The sequence below is a fragment of the Lycorma delicatula genome, chromosome 4, assembly GCF_047948215.1.
Source record: "Lycorma delicatula isolate Av1 chromosome 4, ASM4794821v1, whole genome shotgun sequence".
In the NCBI taxonomy this organism is placed as follows: domain Eukaryota; kingdom Metazoa; phylum Arthropoda; class Insecta; order Hemiptera; family Fulgoridae; genus Lycorma; species Lycorma delicatula.
Genome location: NC_134458.1, coordinates 23,378,318 through 23,398,111, shown reverse-complemented (window position 1 = coordinate 23,398,111; position 19,794 = coordinate 23,378,318). Strand labels below are relative to the sequence as shown.

The 19,794-nt window shown below is 40.6% G+C and overlaps 1 protein-coding gene across 7 annotated transcripts in view; it reads left to right on the top strand.

The window, feature by feature from the left end:
• Positions 1-7,161: 7,161 nt before the first annotated feature.
• LOC142323195 (Fanconi anemia group J protein-like) overlaps positions 7,162-19,794 on the top strand; it is a 428,180-nt gene continuing 415,547 nt past the window's right edge. For all 7 annotated transcript variants that reach the window (XM_075362519.1, XM_075362514.1, XM_075362517.1 and 4 more), the window contains exon 1: positions 7,162-7,292. The gene's annotated coding sequence lies outside the window, so the exon portion shown is untranslated. The remainder of the gene's footprint in view (positions 7,293-19,794) is intronic.

Genomic DNA, 19,794 nt, shown 5'->3' with positions numbered 1-19,794 from the left:
CAATGATCATGTAATTGAGGCTTTTGAAAAACGCACAGGATCGGCTGTCTTCGATAACTCTGTGATTTTTACAGAAATAATCCTCGATTCTCACAGAGCTCAAGGAATAACTAGATAAGGCGATTCTGAATATCGGAGATATTTAAAGGAGTTTAAAGTCGGCCTAATTATGTCGCAATTTCACGGACAGAAACATTAAAAGGGCTGCTATTAAAAATCATCATTCAACTTTTAAAGGTTATTGAAAACTAATGAAAGTTCAGTAACGGTCAAACAGCGAGACTAGTTACTAGTCAGAAAAGACAGACCGCGGCCGGTACGATATGAGACTGGATTTTTTTATAACAGCAATCAGCTCCTTTTTTTTAGTCGTAAAAAAACATTGCGAATATATCATAGCGGCGGGAGAGGTTAAACGTTCAGAATTACTCGACACAAAACAATTACTGTATTTTTTTTTATTCCATTTATTAGCAACTTATTTACACTATAACAAGATCACTTCTCGGCCTCTGGCTCCGTACTGTAAACTTTCAATCTGCATTACCGGTAGCGATTTCTGCAAGGACAGTGTTCTACATTCACGTCGTCGGGGCTGTACAACAATCGGTGGCGGTTAGTCAACCTGTGTTGCTGTAGAGTGAAAACAAAGCAGCGGCGTAGTGTTTTGCCGTAGGGCCACTGTCGGCTAAAAAAGGACGCTTCCTCATTTTGTGTCGGTGTCCCCGTTTCGTAGTTGGTGAGGCCAGAAAAGTTTTAGATCCTCTGGCAGGTTCGGGAAGCGATTTCGCGTCAACCTCGCCGTTGGTCTTTAGGAGCTTTCAGCTTTGGACCTCGAGTGGGCTGTGGAACAGACGGTCCATCTTGAGAAAGAAATAGTTGAACGCTCACTTTGCTTTGTGTTAGGTAATAGCTTCATTCAGACTGTGTTTATAGTGCCTGGCGGCAAAGTCATTGTTTTATTTTAACTTCTGATGGAGTAACCCGAGGAAGATTACTTGGAAGATTTGGTCGGTTTGGCCATGGACATGGTTGCCGATGATCCCTTCCAGCCGAGAAGGTCAATCGGCAGGTCTCCGCCGAGGCTCCGGTCCACCGCAAAGGATCTCTCGGAGGCCCCTTGGGTAGTGAAACGCCCGGGTGCAGCGGCTTGCACCAAAATCTTTGCCAAAACATCTGCTACAAATTTTGCGGGGGAGACTATGATCGGATCCGCACAAGGTGTACACGGCAATGGAGGGAAAGCCAAGCCCGAAGAGCGGCTGAAACCTGGTCCGAGGGCTTCGTCAGTAGCGACGGAGCTAACCCTAAAAAAGGTTCTGGGCCCCAGGAAGAAAAGGATCCAGGTCCCCTGGGTCAACAAAACCAGGAACCATGCGCATTTGAGATCATAAGTGAGCTGCAGGCAAAGAAGCTGCTGGATGCCGATGTTCTAGTAAAGAGCGGGCTGAAGGCTCAGCCGCTAGCCGAGCGAAAGCCGCAGATATTGGTATATGATATGCCAAGGACAGCTAGGATGGAGGAACCCATCCTAGCTGTCCGGGATCGGACAGCTAGGATGGGTTCAACAGTCCCGACAGTAAGCCATAGGATGGCTTACTGTCGGGACGGACCCGTAACAGTAAGTCAGTCCGCTGATCTGAGAGTGCCTGGAGACGTCATGACCGCTGTTTCCGGGGCGCTGTTTGTTAGACACAGTCGGAGGCCCGGGAATAAGTGGTGGTGCTCTGACCTTAGTGTGCTGCGTGCAAGGGTTACGTCCGCTAGGAATAGGTAACAGCGTCGCTCCCAAACGGGGATCATCGTCGAAGACGTGCTCGATGAGCATCTGCAGATCTACCGGCGCGCTCGTAACGAGTATGTTCTTGCCATCAAGCAACCCAAACTCAAGTTTTGGCAAGAATCCATGCGAGAGTTGCAGCGCAACCACTGGCAGCTCGCGAAGTCATATTACAGGCCAAAACCATTGCAAGTGCTGTCCAGTGTTCGATGCGAGTTTGTGATCGAGACAACACTTTAACATCTGTGGCGACTTACCGAGCGTTGCTGGATACTTTGCTTCCTGATGATCCGAGTGGTGAAACGGAGATCGGCCTCAGGGCGGGTGATACACCATTCTCTGGCGTGCGGACTGTGGATCCCGTAGTTATAGACCAGGTGGTTTCTCGAGTGGCTCTGAGGAAGGCACCGGGGATTGACCAGCTTGACCCGGATATATTTTATCATCTGCTGCCTGTCATAAGAGAGCCGCTTGGCAGAGACTGTTCTCGGAGTACCTAAGATGGGGTTGCTTTTCTGCTTGTTGTAAGGTGGCTTTGGTGAGTGTGCTCTTAAAACCTGGAAAGGATCCCAGTGAGGTCAGTTGTTATCGACCCATCAGCTTTTCCGGTCATCGGTAAGTTGCTGGAAGTGGTGGTTGTGGAATGGCTATGGGAAAGCATTGATATGAACAGTTTTCTTAATTGTAGCCACTAAGGCTTCATGAAAGGGGTTGGCACCGAGGATTGCCTTTTAAATGATCTTGCTGAGGTGTAAAGCGCCGACTGCAAATATGTTTTGGCAATTTTTATTGACATAGAGGCAGCATTTCCTTCCTTGTGTTGGAGTTCTGTCCTCTATGAGTTTGAACGCCGCAGTGTTCCTGTAGCCCTGCAGGCCTTAGTACGAGACTATTTGCCTAATCGCTCCGCTCTGTTTAAAGATGCGCACCTGAGGGATGGTATGCATCAAGTTCGTTTTTAAGGGCAACGGGTGTCCAGGTGCTCACCAACCACCATGTAAATTTAAGCCAATATCTTTTTCATTTCTGCCTGGTAGCTGATGAGCTGTGCGTCTGTGGGGAGGTCCAATTAGGTTAAAATATAATGTTTGACTGCTCTTCTCTTGGTGTTGGGGGGTGGGGCGGTCAGAGACCGGGCCATCGTGGAACTTAGAGGTCACGGGGAAAATTCGCCGCTCACAAGCGGTGAGTCAATATGGTGAGAGCCGCATTGTCGGATTTTGTGGGAGTTCCTCGATGCGGTTGCCTTGTTATACCGACATCGGTAGTTTATCTAAGGGTATAAGACTCCTACTGTGCTGCTGTGGGAAGGTAATCTAGTGGTATTGGCTGGCCACTAGCCAGTTAAGGCTCCATACTCTTTAACGTGGTGAACAGGTACTTGCTGCATTCAGCGACCTAGGCGTGACAGGAAATTGCTTTCTTTTTAGTATAATAACAAGGGGTGCGCCTCCCCGGTTTTAGTTTTAGTTTTGTGACAATTGAGGGGTTGGGACACTGAAGCCGATGGTATATGGCACCGTGCTTAGTCCGCTCACGCTGTTAGGTAAGCTCATTAGGAGCTATTAGATTATTGGCCGCTAAACTGTTTGAGGTTTAGTAGCCGTTTGTGGCACAGACATTTGCTCATATGCTTTACGGCGACAGAATGGAGTGCCAGCGGGAGAAATGCCAGTTAAGCCAAATATACTATAACAAATGTGATCACAATGCACCGGATCTAAATTTCGTTTAGTTACCAATCTTCCGCCAGCGGAAGAGCTGCAGAGCCTCGCGATGGAAGCATGGCATTTGGAATGGGACACCACGACTAAGGGAAGATCCCTGTACACGTTTATACGGGATCTCGAGGGATGATATGCCTCGAGTTTGTTTTCAAGGGCAAAGGGTGCCCAGATGCTCACCAACCATGTTAATTTAAACTAATATCTGTTTCGGTTCCGCCTGGCGGCTGATGAGCTGTGCGTCTGTGGGGAGGTCCAGTCAAATTAATATATAATATTTGACTGCCCTGCTCTTGGGGGGGGGGGGGGGCAGTGATCGGCAACCTTGGAACTTAGAGGTCAAGGGGAAAATTCGCCGCTCACAAGTGGCGAGTCAGTTTGGCGAGAGCCGCATTGTCGGGCCGTGTGGGAGTTCCTTGATGCGGTTTCTATGTTCAACCGCCATCAGTAGTTTACTTAAGGGAAAGACTTTTAACGCACTGCTGTGGGAAGCTAACCTTGAGATATATGGCTGACTACCAGCCAATTAAGGTTCCAAGCGCTTTAATATCGTGGACAGGAACTTGCTGGCATTCAGCGACCTAGGCGTGGCAGCGAATTGCTGTCTAGACGAAATAAAATTTAATTTATGGATGTCATATATATTTTTAGTAGTTGATGGGGTGCGCCTACCCATTTTAGTAATTATATGACAAGTGAGCGGTTGGGACACGTAAGCCGGTGGTATGGTACCGCGCTTAATCCGCTCACACTATTAGTTAAGCTCTAGGAACTATATAGGATACTGGTCGCTCAGCTGTTTCGAGGCTTAGTAACGTTTGTGGTACAGACATTCGGTCTTATGCTTTAGGGCGACCGAACGGGGTGGCAGGAGAAATGCCAAGTAAACCAATAAGTACACTATAACAAAACCTACAATTTGTATACTTTATGTATTACGATGTTTTTTATTTATTACTCACTTATAATTATTCATAATAACCGAGGCTACCTACATTTTATCTGACCGTTTATCCGTAACAGGATTTTTTTCATCGAAATTATTATTCTTTTACTATTAACAATCCTGAAAATATCAGTCGTTTTGTCGATCGCGATCTAATTATAACATGTTATATACAGATTATTGAAGTCGTGACAATTATACCGAATAAGAATACATTTACACTAGTCGACATTAATATAAAAAAATTACCTAATATATATCTATTACCGAGTAGAGGCAAGATATAAAATGAACGTCTCTCAACAACAAGGGATGCATTAATCTATTTCTTTACATTACTTCATTACTTGTATCAGACTTTCTTAGACTGTGATGCAGGTTAAAACATCTGATGCGCAAGAGGAATCGGTCGCTTTCTTTGAGTGTAGTTGCGTATCGGCTCTTACAGCGAACAAATGAAGATCGGATTTTCGTTGGCATCGGGGATGGGGGTTTGATACGCTGCTACGCAGCAATATATTCGTCCCGATAAAGAAAACAGCAGGAAATCAATACAATTTTTATCCTCCTAGTTAACCTAGCCCGGATCCTCGTCATATTAGAAGACAATCCCCATTTACAAAACCGACTTGAATCTCGCTTCAGCTCCCTCTATCTTCAACCTCTGCTTTGCCGCTTTGCATACGTAATTTTTGTTTACTTTTTTATTTCAATCGTTTAATCTTTAATTCTGTATTCTTAATTTTTTTTTACAACTTGAAACATATAAATATTAATTAAACAATTAGTAATAAATACGATTTTTTTAAATAAAATTAAACACACCTAGCCACCGATACAATAGACCCTATTTTATCGGGGAAGTGCACAATTATTTTATGTTCACTATACCATAGACGGGTAGAGAGGTAATTACTGAATAACACTCGGAGGTTTGTAATAACCAAAATTAAAGTCTATTTTCAACTTTATTTATTTCAATTTTGTGTATAGTTGCTGTCGGATGAACCAGTAAAATATGGATGCATATGGCAATGGAAAAGCTATATTTGAAAATGTTATTTAATCGATAATAGTTTTCATTTGATTTTACCTCTATATGTTAAAAAATATATTTTGAATTTCGTGTATTAGCAGTGTACTATTTTTTAATGTAATAAAAATATTATAAAACAAAAAACTAAATAATACAATTGAAGTGTTGTTAGCTTGTATTTTATTTAGGGTACTTCGTATGTACTTAATAATTATCTTATTCTGTTTCACGTATACAGAATATTTTCAGGACGTATACAGTATACAACGATGCATTCGATCGCTGAATTGTAAATTCAAGGACTGCTACAACGGATTACAGAGTATCAGCCTTATGAAATACAGAACAAAATCCGGAGTAAAGCTATCGATATAAAAATGTTTTTCGTGATAAATGAAATATAAATTGCTTTTTAGTTAGTTCTACCGTAAGCATAGAGTGTTTATTTATAAATAAGTTTTTCTAATCCTACGCATACAGAAAAACAAAACAAGATCTCAGGGTTCTGTTACAAGAAAATTGATCGAATATCGATACGGTATCGCAAAGAAATATTGTGTGTAGTTATTACATGAAGACATGATTTGTGTTATTTAAAAAAGGCAGTCTTATAGTGCGGTGGAACTATCTGTAATTTTTTTTTAAACTTACAATACTTTTTTCATTTGCATTTCGATTTGTTAATAAGTAAAATTTGTACATCAGGTAGCTAATTTACTGAAAAAAATTACGTCTAAAACTAAAGTAAATGATGTTTATTTCATTTACTTTTCTTTGAATAGAGTAGACACCGTTATTATTTCCTAATAGTTACGATTATGTATTATTGCTTTATCGATACTATGGAAGTGTTAATCGATCGTTAATTATATATAAGTCGAAAGAGTATGTACTACAGAAATAATTCCTCGCACGCTAAGAACTTTCACAATATTCAAGTTTTTTGCAAAACTCACTGTATTAATATTTTTAGAATCGCTTAAACTTTTACATCCGGTGGATTCTTTCTAATTTATTAGTTAAGAAAAATAACTAGCTACAAGTGTAGCCTATTATAGAAGAATATCCGATAACCATCTTGTCTGTGGTCATTATAATAACATATACGAGTTGAATCGATTAATATTTCAATAATATAGATATCAACGTTTCAATAAGTTATAATGCAGGTAGATAATATTTCAATAAAATTCTGGGTATACAAATAATTTTTGTATTTATTCAATTACTGTAGATTTTAAGAATTTTCATAATTTTAACTGTCTTTTTATTTTTAAATTTAGAAATCTCATCGTAATATTAAACTCCTATAAATAATATGAAGATTATAATTTTTGGTAGGAATACACGATACGTCTTTTGAGAGAGTGAAAATAATTACGTAAGTTAGTTCGGAAAACATTTTGTGTAATAAGAATGGTTTTAACTGTCTTGTGTTCGCATTTTACACGCTAGAGCCTTCGGTTTTCTCAGCCCGCGTTTAGAAATATCGTCGGGATAGTTACAAAAATAATATTATGCTGTAAAAAAAGCAAAAACGATAACAAAAGTAAACTATTTATTATTTTTGTTATCATCTTCTAAACACTGTAATTGAAATTTTTTATAATATAAGTAAAAGAATGATGTTTGTTAAAATAAACATTTAATTAAGAAAGCTGTGACTTCAAAAGCGGGAAAGGTCACATTGAATGTTTAAGGTTGAATTAGGTTATGATTGTGTTTTGCTTGCTTGTCCTACATGGTTTATAGCTTTAGAAGTTTTGTTTGTGTATTAATGTTTTATCAAGGATATTCCTTTGACTGGTAATTCTTATACTTACAATGATTATCTTCACTTAAATTAAAATAGTGTTATATTTTGAAATCATCTGTGCTTAACCTGTTTGCTACTTATTGCAGATTTGAAGTTTAACTATACAGAATACAGTATTCTGATATTCAGAGTTACTTTTGTGTTGTCATTATATTATTACGCTGAATAACAATTAACTAGTAGTTATTAATTTTGTATATGATGTTTAATTCTGTCTGTAATTTTTTAAATAGAAGTGTATCAGTTTCAAATTTCTTTACCTTTAGATAAATTATCCTGCAAAATGTACCATATTGCTTAAAAATTATAAAGTGTAAACAGTTTTTTTGTCCTTTTGAACTTTGAAGTTTCAGGATGTTTTAGTGTGATATTTATCTTCTGAAGTTGATTAGTACAGTTTCTTTCCATTTTGGCAATATGGTTTGTTTTTTTATTATTATGTTATATTAAATTGTTATAATATTTTGATACCAGTATGTTGCTTTAAAGATTCATAAGTTTGAATATTTTGTAGTGCTAATTGTATCTCATCTTGTATAGCAATTTTTATTCTTTTTTCTTCATTACTGGTGAAACCAGGAAAGGTTAGTTTAGAAAAGACTTAATCATGCAAGGAAAAGAACGTTCTTGTTTATGAGTATTCAGTTAATTGTCATGATGTAAACCAACGTGTACAAATTGTGATGAGAATATTGCTTTGTTTATTTAATAGTTTATGTAGTATTTATATGTGTGACCCCCAGACTAGTGTCCTGCTTTTTCCAGAATTTTAGCGATTGTATTGAACACTAAATACAATTGCTTTTTAATCATTTATAAATAATGTTGGAAGAAATAGTAATTAAAATAATATTGCTTAGAAAGTTTCTGTGAATAAATTTTATTGTATATGGGCTTGTATTAATTCTCTGTCATTCCAGTCTTGCCCAGTATGTAACTTTTACAGAATCTAACAAGCTATTTCCATTTGAATTTTTTTATCTGTGATACCTAACCTTTAAAAAAATATAAAAATTGTTTAAATGTCATTGTTATATCGCTTTTAGATCCATCTTCTTTTTAATGGATATTTGTGTAAAAATTTATTTCTGTTACAAAGAAATTTCTCTGGTAAGCATAAAGATTTGGTATGAACAGTTTCTAAGGAAATTTAGAATAAAATTATGTACAATAGCATTTTCTGATTGAAATTTCTTTTAGAAAGAGAGATTCCATGGTTTGTGTTTATGGGCTATTCATTTACAGCAATACCGCACATGAAATGACAGTCAATCTGCGATAGCCTAAAGGTCATCTACATCATGTGCCACCTGTTACCAGAATCACATGCTACTGTTGACTTTGATAATCAAAGTCCTGTAATAATCAACCTGATGAATGCAGCACTGGTTGTTACTTCATTAGGCCACAAATGATCATCCAACTACTCATACTGCTGTGAGTTGTCAAATAAAATTTAGTGCTCTGTTCACTGTCATTCCTTGCCACAAATCAAAGTCTAATATGCCTACCAATCATTGTTAGGTAATGATTAGGAGGAGATAGATTTTTGTCACAGTTACACCTGATCCAGCATAGGCACAATCTTCCCTACTTTGGAGTGATAAAATGAGTCTATAGTATAAATTTTCAGGTTATTTCATTTCAAAATTCAGTTGATATATACTCTTGTATACATAAACATCTTTGGGAATAAAATTAATGAATGAGTAAATATGCTTATTTGGGAATATGTCTTACACTATTTTTTTAAATTATGTAATATCTATTATTTTCGCTGTTGTAGTAGTCAAATATTTAGACAAAAGGTATCTAGAATTCTTTAATCCAGGTTTTCAAAAAAAGATTAACACTGAGATGGCTTTTTGATTCACATTCACTCACTTTGTTGATCGATTAGTTCAAAATGGTATTCTATCCTATGGTATCTGCATTTCAGTATGTTGCAATTCTCATACTCTTTTTTCCAAATATTTTACAGTCTGATAAACCCAAGGTACTACAATTTAATATGTTGATAAGCATTTGATAATTAGTAGGTAACCATACTAGAGGCGGTCAACCGACATGAATTAACTTTTATGTTTATTGTGAATTTATGTTCAGTAATAATATATGCAGCTATAAATCAAGAAACCAGTTGTAAAAGTACAGTTTTTTCTAAATTATCTAATTAACTTTTCCTTAAAACAGAATTGAAGATATAACACTTATATTTTGTTGTTCTTTAGTGTCTATTATTTAGATTTCCTGATACTTTTGACAGTAAATATAAATGATATTGTGTAGAGCAGCATTTTCTGTAGAACTTTGTTCACTTTATTAAATGAACTTACTGAATCTCTCATGTGGTATCCAGTTTAAAAATATATTCTGTATTGGTTATGGATACAGATCTGTCTGAAACCTGTAATTATATGTTTAATGTTTTCTTGTTTTTGTCATTTTGTGTATGGCTTCTATGTAAGTGGTTTGCAATGGAGATGTACATGTGCTTTGAAGTTATCATAAATACTCCATTTTTCATTATGAAGGGAGTAAACATGAATTAAGAATGAAGTAATATAATAATCCCAAATTATTGTTATTCTGTTGTGTGCGTTTGTCTTATTATCCTGCTTTTCCTGTAAAAGCAACTAAAACAGTATGTGTTAAGTGATGTGCTAGTTACTTTCCAAGGTAGGATAGTTGTAGATTTTCTAACTAATTCAAAATTTATGTCAAGAAAAAATCACCAATAATCACCATTTTGGTTTTGATTAATGTCAGATGAACAGTGATATCCATTTTGCTGATAAAGATAATTCACTACCATTTCAAAAGAATTCCCCTCTCGTATCCAATCTAAAACAATAAAATGTTCCTCCATTCTCTTTTCTGGAAAAAGTTATCTTCAATCAAAACAAGAAATTATGAATATCTGTAGGATAAAGCTTTTCATTTGCGCATACATTTGTTGGTTACAGCCAATCTTTTGTAAGTCTATTGAAAAGATACTGTCTTGAGTAATGAAAAAAAATACCTAATATATTATGTAGGTCATGTTAGAATGGGTGGGTATGCTATTCCACAGACAACAAAGAAATATGCCTTAGCATTTGCTTAGATCCATCAAGGGAAACCATGGTAAAACGTTGATCGCAGAGCAGTGTCACAAAACCAACAATTAATTATAAAATAAAGTTAAAAATGTTTGAAATCAATAGTTGTAATTAAAGTAATTAACATATGCAATATTAATAAATTAGATATCTAATGATACTAAATAAAAAGAATAAATAACAATTTACAAGACATTAATGAATATTATTCGAACACATATTAGTATAAATTAAACAGAGTTGCAGAAAAGTTCAGGGTGTTTTTTTTAATTTTGTATTATTTAAAAATTCACAGATTAAGATTATTTATGTAAAAAAAATCATTTTATTTTAAAGAAATTGATGGGGAGATCTTTTAAATGGGTTAGTAATTTATGAAAAATGGCAACAAAAAGCATAATTAGGATTCTTGTAATGTTAAACTATTGCTCTAAGTTGCCAAGAAAAAGGTATTACTTGGTTTGATAGAAGTGATGGATATTATTATTTTTTTTTACCATGTTTGTATATACAAATGCATGAATTCATTAAAATGTTTATTTTTTACTAAATCTCCCATGTCTTGAATACTTATACTGACTTTTTGATGGTGCCCAAAGAGATGATATATTATGCAGAGATTAATTAATGTATGTTGATATAATAAATATTTAATAATGATGACAAGTTTAGTCTCTCGTAAAAACATTTCAAGTATAGTTTCATGTTATTGCAAAAATAATTTAAATTATCAAAAATAATTTGATTGTACCATGAGATTGGCACCATTTTTTTTGGCATCCCATGTTCATAAATGATACAAGAAGAACGTGGCAGTGTATCTGTGTAGTTTCATGTGGTCAATTTACATTTTAAAATTTTTATGTTTATAAAATAATTTTAAGTATTCATTAAGGTAGAGCATTAATGGGCCTGTTACAAACAAAAAATTTCATTTATTTTCCTTGTATTGTTATTAATTATTTTATTAATATTATTATGGTACTTTCAGTATTACCCAAATCATTCATAAGGCATCCGCTTTGAAACACAACATTCCTAAAATCTGCATGTTCTCCATATAAGTCCTTGTCATGTGTAGAATTTACTATAATAGAAATGTTACATAGGTATACATTTAATTATTTTCAAATTTCTCTTGAATTACTCAAATTGACTTAAACATGAGATTAATGTTTAATGTTACAAGATGAAGATAATCCAAAAATATCTTAGATATTTGGTACAGCTTTATTCTTTATTTTATAAGGATGTGTCAGCAGTATCCATCCCATCTCTATAATGGACTTAAAGTGTTGCTAAATACCAAAAACTTGAGTTGAATTGAGTATTTCATAGTGAGTGAACGTGATTTTTTGCTCTGCATTTATATTCATCCCATCTCTATAATGGACTTAAAGTGTTGCTAAATACCAAAAACTTGAGTTGAATTGAGTATTTCATAGTGAGTGGACGTGATTTTATGCTCTGCATTCATATTGTGTGTCATTTGGGTTTTTTGGTTTGGAGTATCAGGAATTGTTGGTGGAAAGTTAGTGGACATTTGTATAAAGTTTTATGAGTTTTGGACTACGGATTCACCTGATATTTCGTTTTTTCTAGTGTGTGTTACAATGTCTCCATAAGACATTGTAATATAGGAATTTATAACATAAGTGTAGTTCAGATTTTTCTAAGTCGTTAGACAAGTTTGTATGAGATTGTTACGTCATATTCTAGGTCGTAAACAACGACTTAGAATATTTTCAATATTTTACCAGTGAGTGAGCATTTATTAATAAGTGCTACACTAGTTATATAAGGGGAAAATTCCTTCCTCTGTATCTCCTACACTGTTCCTTACTTATCCTTCTCCTTCCGGATCTCCACCGATCTGGATCTTCCCGAATTTTTTTTTTACCCCCCCGGCAATCCGGGGTCGGATTTGGTGAGATAAATTTTTCTGCCCCCTCACCTTCAACCACCTTAAAATTAGCTGTGGGGTATCGTTGGTGGCAGGACGAGGTGTACATCACAGATCTAGTGAAATTATTCCTGTCCATCCCACCATAACGGAGAAAACTTCAGACAAAGAACTAGGAACTACTATGGAGTCGATAACTTTGCGGCAGGAGGACAATGGGGCCCTGGCCATGCAGCCTACCACCGGTGCAGCTACTGTAGAAGCTTTGGTCAAGGGTCAAGTAGAGGAGTTGGTCCGGAGGTTTGAGCTGCAGTCATTGATATGCATGCCATGAAGGAGGGTATGGTAAGGTGCTACAGACACTAGCTACCAGGCAACCACAGGTGGCTTGGTTCCTCAATAGGCTCGGCATAAAGGCAGGGACTGTTGTATCGGTTATAGTTGAGACTCGGCTGATTGGCGATGGTGGAAGTGATGACCGACCGATCCCCAACAGATTCCACGTGGTATATGTGGACTCTGATGACGATTCTGACTTGATCCAGGCGATAGTTGACACATTTGAGAAAGTACGAGTTAACAGTGATGGTAACATAGGACCACTGCAGACGAACTGTACGGTCAAGACGGCCATTTATGTGCGCAAAATAGTGTGGTGCGAGGGGAGGATGACTGGGTGCAAGTACCACCTCATCGCATTGGAGGGTAGGCTCCCTCCTGCATGGAGTGGTGATGAGCCGGCACCGCAGACGCATAAGACGGAGACTATTATGATTAAGACAAGCTTGACATATGCGGACCTGTTTAATATTCAGGTCAGAGGTGGTGGACCCTTTAGGTATTGAAATCTTATCCATTAGGAAGGCTTGGAATAAAATGGAGGTCAAAGTGAAGAAGGAAAAGGATACATCTGGAGCCTTGAGACAAGCTATTCCACGGAAATTAAGGAAGGTAGTGTCTCATGCAAACTAGGACCATTTCTCTCCGTATAAGAGACTTGAAGCAGAATATACTCCTTGAAGAGATTATACTAGGACTATTTGCGGTCTCTGGGAGGAATTGTCGGGGACCTGAAGGTCATGATTAGACCGAGCTGTGGAGAGACGGGTGGCAATGTGTCGCCTTCCGGCGCCATGTGCTGCTTCCATAGTACAGAAAGGTCGCCCCATTTGGTCGCCCTAAAGTATACGATAAAAAGTCTGTTCCACAAACGGCTACTGAGCCTCGAACCGTTTACCGACCAGTATCATAAATAAATAAGTAAGCTCCTAGAGCCTACCTAACAGCGTGAGCGGACTAAGCGCGGTGCCATATACCACCGGCTTACGTGTCCTAACCACTCACTTGACATATATTTACTAAAATGGGTAGGTGCACCCCGTCAGATACTAAAAAAATGTATGACATCGATAAATTAAAATTCATTTCAAGACAGCAATTCGCTGCCACGCCTAGGTCGCTGAATGCCATTAAGTTCCTGTCCACCATATTAAAGCGCTTGTAACTTTATTTGCTGGTGGCCAGCTATCACTCTCGGGTGGGTAGCTTCCCACAGCAGCACGGTAGGAGTCATATCCGAAACCGCATCCCAAATACCTCGGCCTCACTGCCTCGTCGCAACTTCCACATGGCTGCCCGAACTTTCACCACTAAATCGATTGGGAAAGCCTTCCCCAATACGACGGTATTCTCGTAGGAGGTTGTTTTAAAAACACAAGTGCACACAATTGAGGCGCTGCGCTGGGCACTTCTTAAATTTTGAACAAGTGCTCTATTCATATCCAACCTATGCGCCTAAATGGGGGCCGCGTTAAGTGATGCTTTCAAAGACTTCTCGGTACACCATGTACATATGATGGCCCGACAACCCATAGTCTTATCGAGCAATCCTAAGTTTGTACATCACTGAGACGGCGTACGCCGCTACTTACTTAATGTGTTTGCTAAACAGCAACTTCTCATCAAACAAAACACCTAAGTACTTATGAACTCTAACTCGGGTGATTACACAGCCTTTGTACTTAATGTGGGGATTCCGACTACGATAATTTGTCTGCATCTTTGAGAAGCATGTATGTCGTCTTGGACACGGAAATCTCATATTTTGCACGTCCATCCAGCCTTATGTGGTTGACAGAGCCGCCTGCGCTTGATCTTCTAGCTGCTATCGCGAATTACTACGAACTAATAGGAGGCAGTCATCGGCGAAAGCCTGGAGCCTGGGCCGTGACCCCTTCTGGGCATGTAAGTCCGAAAAATCCGTCAACGACAATGTTCCACCGCAAGGGACCGAGAACAGAACCCTGCAGGCTTCCTCTGGTGACGGATTTTTCCACAACTAGGTGCGCATCATTAAACACATCCGTGCGGTTAGACAAGTTTTCACTTACTACGGCCTGTAAGGCTACGGGAACATTGCGGCATTCCAACTCGTGGAGAACAGAACTCCAACACAAGGAAGGAAATGCTGCATCTATGTCAATAAAAATTTCCAAAACATATTTACAGTCGGCGCTCTTCAGCTCAACAAGAGCGTTTATGATGCAATCCTTGGTGGCAACCTCCTTCATTAAGTCATACTGCTCTTCATTTAGAAAAATAGATGCTTTGCCAGAGCTGTTCCACAACCAGCCTTTCCAGCAACTTACCAATAACTGGCAAGAGGCTGATGGGTCGATAACTACTGGATCCTTTCCTGGTTTTAAGAGCACCCTCACCAAAGCCACTTCACCAAGCCGGAAAGCAGCCCCAGCTAAGGCACCTTGAGAACAGCCTGCGAAGCGCATCTCTTGTGACAGGCAGCAGATGATAGAATATATCCGGGTCAAGCCGGTCAATCCCCGGTGCCTTTCTCAGTGCCATTCGAGAAATTACTCTGTTTATATATACGGGATCCACAGACCGCACGCCAGGGAACGTTGTCTTATCCGTCCTGACGCCGACTTTTGCTTCACTCACCGGAGCATCTGAAAACAGAGTATCCAGGAACTCTTGCCAAAACTTGAGTTTGGCTTCCTTGATGGCATGAACATACTCGTTACGGGTGCGCCGGTAGATCTGCGCACGTCGTTGACGATAATCCCGGTTAGGGGGCGACGTTGGTATCTATTCCTAGCGGACCTAACTCTTGCGCGTAGCACACTTACGTCAGAGGACCACCACTTTTTTCTGGGTTTCCGCCTGCGTCTAACAGACGGCTCCTCGGAAGCGGTGGTCATGACGGCTCCAGGCACTCGTGATCAGCGGACTGGTCACCGCTTAAGGGTTCGTCGATTGGCCGAGGCCGCCGTAGGACCCTATCGCAGCCAGTCTTGATGGCCCGCTCGAATTGCTTAGCCATCAATTTACCTCCTCCCTCTGCTCCATGCGCCATTCCAACCCCTGCAAGGCAGCTTCGCACTCACGCCTCAACCTGTACTGATCCAGGCCCCTTAAATTATAGCGTCCCGAATCTGGAGCTCATAGACCGCCTCCGTAAACAATCTCATAGGTTATAAGCCTATGATTGCTCACACTGGCCTCGGACCAGACAGTTCAACTACTTGTACTTTGCAGCAAGTCGCCCGTCACCAAATTGACGTCTATATAACTTTCTCCCAGTTTGGAAGAGGACGTTGGTGTTTGTTCTGCGTCATTAATTAATTAAGTAGAGTACCTGGCTTCCACGAACTTTCGAGACCAGCGCCTCTGTGGTCAGTGTGTGGTGAACCCCAGGTGGGAGACGGCATTGGCATCCAGAGCAACCAGCACTCTGGTTGCTCTGGCTGCCCGGGAGATCGTCCAGAATCCTGCCCAACTTCGCCAGCAAGTGATCGATACTCCATCCAAGCTGGAAGTATCCCGACACCAGTACGACATCGATTGTACCCCTTGTTATTCACACGACAATGAATTGCTCATCAGACCAATGGGAAATCTAGAAGATACCCAACAAGTCTGAGTCAGCCACAATCGCGGAGAGCGGCCGTTCCTCACGAGAATGAATAACATCAACACCGCGGAAGCCGAACACCCTATCCGCGACCATGTACGGCGCCTGGACCAAGAGAGCTTCAAGTTTGTACTCCTCAAGGAGCCTCATGGCTTCACTGGTGGCCGCCCGGGAATGATGCAGATTTAAATGCCCCAGTCCCAAGCGTACAACATCGTGGCGTCCGTCCTCAAAGGCTTCCCTTAATTCAGGCGTTGCCATAAGCTGTATTTTTCGCAGCCCTCGCCCGAGCAATATCATTCGCCCTGCACTGATTACCTCCGACTCGGTGTCCAACATCGCTGCCTTCACCAAGGTACAGGCGGCGCACTTGGCAGGTGCAGACTTGGCAGGGAAATTGGCTTCTCTGTGCCCCGAAAGAGCATAGTGCCCATACATCTCCGACTGCGCTGTGCAGCGGAGAGAGGTGTGACTAAAGTCCTGACACTTAATGCATCGGGCGACCTCCATATGGTCAACGACCCTACATGAGGTCCACCCGAAAAACAAACGTCCACCGGCCACCAAGACCTGCCGGATCTTAGGCGAGGTCTCCAACACCCAGTGACTGGCGCTTTTTCTTCCCCAGCTGCCGAACTACCTTGGTTTTACCCAAGGAAATCTTCGACTGCCATATCCAATAACGGATTTTGACCGTGCATGGCGTTGAGGATTTCGGACTCCTCTACCGTTGTTGCCTGTGGCAGATTATATACCAATACTTGTGACCGCCGCTCAGCCAGCAACTGAGCCTTCAGCCCGTTCTTTTTCAGAATGTCCTTACTTAGTCGACAGTGGCACTACTGCAACACATTACGCGGCTGCGTAACCCAAAATCCACAGCAGCGCAGGTTGACTGACAGCCACTGATCGTTGTCAGCCCCGACGACTGGAAAGTAGGCACGCTGTACTTATTATGGGTATTCTGTTTGCTTTGGCAGATGGTTTCGAGACGTTGCGCTCCAAGCCCGCGCGGAGGTCAGGGTAGTTAGGTCCCGAAGCCTGCTCCGAGACAGCAGAAGCGTTACGCTGATGACAGAGACAAGCGTGAGACTAGTCAAGCCTCGAAGCAGCCCGAAGTCATTTTTGTGAACAATCCTGAGGGGTCTACTAAGACCAGTAAACAACTGAAGTAGGATTTCCAGGTCGCTCTTCGTAGAGACCGTAAAAGCTCAAGATCAGGGAAATTAAAGAGACCTTCAAGGGGCTGGTAGTGGATGCGAATGATAAGGAGACAGTCCAAGTCATCTTGGAGTCTCCTGAGGTAAAGAAGCTCCCGTAGGCCCCGGGTCATTGTCTACGACATTGACCGGCGGCTATCCGATGAGGAGGTTCTGTCTCTCGTTAGGGAGTAGAACACCGAAATGGATGAGGCCGACTTCAGGAAAGAGTGTAGGCTTACTCTTCAAGATTGGTAAGATTTGGTGATACCGCTGGGCATCACCCAGTATGTTTTTTTACCTGGCGCTGGTCTCTTTAAGAAGTTTGTGTCTGAGGGTAGGTTGTACGTTGATCTCACGTCCTGTAGGGTTAAGGAGTACGTGGATGTACAAAGGTGCTTCAAGTGCTGTCGTTTTGGTCACAGAACCAAATTCTGTTAGTATGCGTCGGTCTGCGCGCATTGTGGCGAGGAAGGTCACAAGCGCGACGAATGTCCGCAGAAAGCCAACGTTGTTCGTCAACTGTAAAAGGTTGCGCATTCGATCAACAATAAGGACTGTGGCTGTTACTTTCGTGCGGTATAATTGTATTTCAATTCCTTGGATAGTTAGTATCTTTTGAAGCTTGCTGTTTGTATGCAGAGTTAGGAAATTTGTTCTTGTGAGTCTCGGGGTTGTTTTCTACAACACCCATCGCAAGCTGGGTGATCTGCCAGGTCATTTTGTTGTCTGTTCTCTGATGTCATGATCCATCTCCTCTCGGATTCGGAGGGCTGTAGGTTTATTTCTTGCAACGCCAAATCCCTTCTTTAGCAGTATTAAGTTTCGACCGTGGGGTTCTAGTGTGGTAAGACGGTTAGCAGAGTCGCTTCCGCATCGGACAAGAGTGGATCTGTCTTAACTTCGCTAGTCTCAGTCTTAGACTGAGTTGCCGTACTTACTGATGGTGTGGACCTGGTAGAGTTTAGTTTTTTCCTTGCGGTTTCTACCGTCGTTGTTACTTGACTAGTCTGCTGCTTCTCTAACCTGCGTTAGCGTTTGTGGGTACCTTGTCCTGTTTATGATCTTGGTTGGCTAGGGCTCCGCCCAGGCAGTTGAATTGGCCAGAGGTAGGCGTGCTAGGCACCGTGCCTCAGTTAGATTTTCTAAGTTTTAATGGAGGTTGTGCCCGGGGAGTTTTCTCCCCGGGTGTGATTTACTAACTATCATGGCGATTGGTCAGGTGCACACTTATTAATAGGGTAATAAGTTAAATGTCTGTTGCGATCAACCTAGTGCCAATCCGAGTGGTTCTCAAGATGGAACTGAAGTGGGAGTGTAGAGGTTATACTCAGCTTCCGAACGGACCAGACCTGAGGTCCTCTGGGACTTGGTTTATGCTGGCTGCACTCCAGTCGCTTAATTAACGATATGTCGTTGCGGTAATTTAGACTGAATTTGCTGTTTTGATATGCTGTCATGGCATACTTGTTGCGTTTTACGTACTGGGTACTTATCGTTTAGGGCGCACTAGTGGTGACAGGCGTGGGGTCTTCTATCGTCCGTGTGTACGCTTGTAGCTTAGTTCCTGAGGGTTACGTGGTAGTATTAAGTGTCTGATGTCTTCTTTGAAGGCAAAATTTACTGGGGCGAAATAACTGATATAGATGTCCTTCGGGGCATCTGCATCGGTGGCATCTCACGAGGCCGGACTGAGCCCTGTGGGTTGTGATCAGTTTGAGGGCGATGACCTTTGATTAAGCCACACTTAGCTAGGAACGGAGGGGGTGGTGTAGCGACCAGACATCCGAGGCGGGATCTTTCGCCCCTCGGGGGGGAATCGAGATGTACTTGTTAAAGCAATATATCGCTACTGGTAGCAGTAAATACAAGTTTTACAGCACGGGGCCAGAGGCTGAGAAGCGATACAAATGGGCAGGATACATTTAGTATTTTACACACTAAAGGCATTTTCACACTACAAAATTGCCGTTTCATCTCATCCTCTTAAACAATATCTAATGGTGGTCCTAGCGGTTAATAGTTGTGGGTAATCGGACTTGTCATTCCCAACAATGAAGCCAGTTTCAAGAATAACAAGAATCCCATGCCAGGCCTAATAGAGAAATGGAAAACTAGGTGGTTTCCCATTGCCATTATCACTAACCTAAATTTGCAACCGCACTGAGTTTCAATAAAGAAATGGTTGTTATATCAACATTAGAGTGTTATTATAGGGCTAAAAATGGAACAAGGGTTCTGACCGATCCAATTCCTTACCACTCTTTCAAGGAAGAAGGAATAAAGATTGAAGAGGAAGAGGTCGACCATCTCATTGAGGGGCTACCTCTGGTAAGAGTATATGTATTGTCTTGCCCA